Source organism: Rhagoletis zephyria, unplaced genomic scaffold (genome assembly GCF_001687245.7).
Source record: "Rhagoletis zephyria isolate East Lansing unplaced genomic scaffold, Rhagoletis_zephyria_1.1 Rzeph_scaffold_08989, whole genome shotgun sequence".
NCBI classification, from domain to species: domain Eukaryota; kingdom Metazoa; phylum Arthropoda; class Insecta; order Diptera; family Tephritidae; genus Rhagoletis; species Rhagoletis zephyria.
This window is the reverse complement of record NW_016166068.1, coordinates 1-2,944: the sequence shown is the minus strand read 5'-3', so window position 1 is coordinate 2,944 and position 2,944 is coordinate 1.

The following is a 2,944-nucleotide window of genomic DNA, read 5'->3' as shown; positions in this document are numbered from 1 at the left end:
TTGGACTCCTAGACACAAATACACCCCCTGATCTAAGGGTGCATGCGATTAATTCGGCATAGGGCTCATTCGAAAGGGCACGATTTAGCCTTTAATTTCTGACATATACAAAGTTTGTAGCACGTCAGGGTTCAGCTCTACAATTTTTCAAAAATGGCCAAAAACGCTGTTTTTAGGGGTTTCAACCCCTTTTTTCTCGAAAACGTGACGTGATGGGAAGTTTTGGACCCCAGATTCGTGTTCAGCACGAAAAATCCGTTCGGAAACACCAGGTCCCGTCTTATTCGCAAAACCCTTGTAGACCAGTGTTATCTTACGATCTTTATTTTTTCACTCAAGAATAATACTCAGATTCTGATTTTTATATTTTTATATTTTCGCTCGAGCATAATGATTACTTTTGATTTTAATTTTTTTCGCTCAGGTATAATGATTATCTTGCGATTTTTATTTTTTCCGCTCAAGAATAATGATTGACACCTGATTTTTACTTTCTTTCCCCAAACATAAAACTCAAACCCTTATACAACCAAGACCATAAGAGCTGTTGGCTTGTAATTTTATGAGAACACACTTTTTGTCATGGGGTACCACCCAATGATAACGAAACGTTTGAAATTCTACACTTATAGGCAGAAAACCGACATCGAAGTGAAACAAGATCGTTTTCATGCCTTTTGAATATGCATATGTATGTATGTATATCCTTAATAAGAAAAAACACTAACTTAGTGATCGTTTAATTTTGACAGGTTTTTCTTTTGTTAAAAGTGTTGCATATTTTCTCCATACAAAGTGTGCTCAAACACGCTTTTTATATGAAAAAAGTGCATGAGAAAAAAAAGCCAAAAATCAACGGCAAGTCATGACACCTTCAAACTTACACTTTGTTCTACTAAAATTAAACGGGCTACAAAATTGCTTACCCAAATTTTGTCTAAAGAGGGTACTTAAAAAGTGAAATGTTTTTATAAAAATTTAGAGAATTTTCTTTAACTTTGCGCGAGGTTTGGTACTCTCATTTTTGGAGTTTTGTTGCTTATAAAGAATTAGCGAAAAATAAAACATGTAAAAAACATTTTCCGCATTGCAAAAAACTCTCTGTACTCAGTAAAGTGGATTGACTGTATGAATTTTTGCTATTTTGAAATTATCATTTAATTTGTATTCAAAAACATAATTTTTTATAAAATCTCAGCTGATAAATTGCAGCGAAGGTCACTTAAGACAAGTTTTAGGGCTGAAAATGAACGCTAACTTGCGTGGCTGAATAGCAGAGCTGTGTAAGTGTGAAATCATTTTCAATTTTAAATCAACAATGTTTTTCTATTCAGTTTTCATTACTTATTCCTCGCTTAAGATTGAGGTTTATAATCTGTAAATTTTCCATTCACTCAAAGCAGTTATAAATTCACTCATCAACATATTCATAGCAAGATTGAAAACACCAATGCCAAATCAAAAAAAGGTTTAACACTGAATGAGTATTGAAAAGGCTGCACGCTTTTATGTGTGTGCATTCTTCAATTCAGTACCAATCATTAGTTCAAAGACAGCCTGGTAAACAACTTTTTGATAAAAAGGCAGATTTTTGACAATCGCTCAATTGTAAAAATTCGAAGCGGTGTTACCCAATTTAAGTTGTTTGGTAGAGGGGATTTTACAAATTAGGGATTATATATAAAACAGTTGCATTAACATTTACCTTTTAAAAATAGTTAATATCTTATATTAAAAATGTTTAAATTTTACATTAAACTCGATAAACACTTCGCAAAAACTTTACATTTAGGTTAATAAAATTTTAGTGAACATATTTTAAAAATATTTAGTGTCTTTATGCCATCTGATTATTTCACAATGTAACTAGCCAGGACTATTACAGTTTTCTATATCGGTTGCGATTGTTTCTGATATAATTCGATGACTGAAATTACAAATTTTGATGTGTAGTCTAATGCATATTTTGGGGATTCACAATTCGTGTTAGTCGTCGTAATGTCTTAAAGGCTTAAATTTATTCAATATAAAGTAACGGTTAAAAGCGATTTGAAAGATTCGTTGGGTATAATAAGAGCCAATAATATATTTCCTACTAGTTTAAAAACATTTTGGTTATGTTAAAAAACGCCTAAAGAACGCAATGGCAAACCTTCGAGTATATTTCTGCCTTGAAAACACTTCTTATAAAATCATTTGGTGTTCAGAGTGAGCCTTAAATATGTACATAGGTGTCTCCATTTGTGCCACAACAACAGAACTCATGCCTCAAGTTTGAACGGAAGCTCGGCCAAACACTTAGAAAAATATTTTAGCATCAAATATTTATTTGTTTACTTATTTTAAGGGAGATGGAAATCTTCTGGTTTCACATTTTGAGTATAAAAATCTCAACCCTGATACAACAAATAGTATTAGTACTGAATGATAATGACAGATTGCAATCACATAAACGTACAATCATACATGATTGAGTTTTTTTTTGCATTCACATTCTCTATGTGAATGGGCGTCAACCATTCATAACACACTACATATTTTGTGTTTACAATTTGTAACTAATCTCAAGAGTAGTTTTTAAATTTTTTAAATCAAACAATCTAATTTTGGAAACGACAAAAATGAGAATGCACACTCAATTGATTCAGTCATTACACAGCGCTGCTAAATAGATATTGGTGTGTAGCTAACAGTAAAATTTTCAGAACAGGTAGCCTTTCAGAGTAGAAACGCCGTTTTTAAATCGAAGATCGACAAATCGCTGTTTTGTCGATTTTTTAGTTCCTTTTCGATTCGTGAATCGATTCAAAAAAATTCGAATAGAATTTCCATTCTTCCTTTTTTGATGAACATTGACATACGGTTTGCCCAAAANATTCGAATAGAATTTCCATTCTTCCTTTTTTGATGAACATTGACATACGGTTTGCCCAAAAAAAAAAAA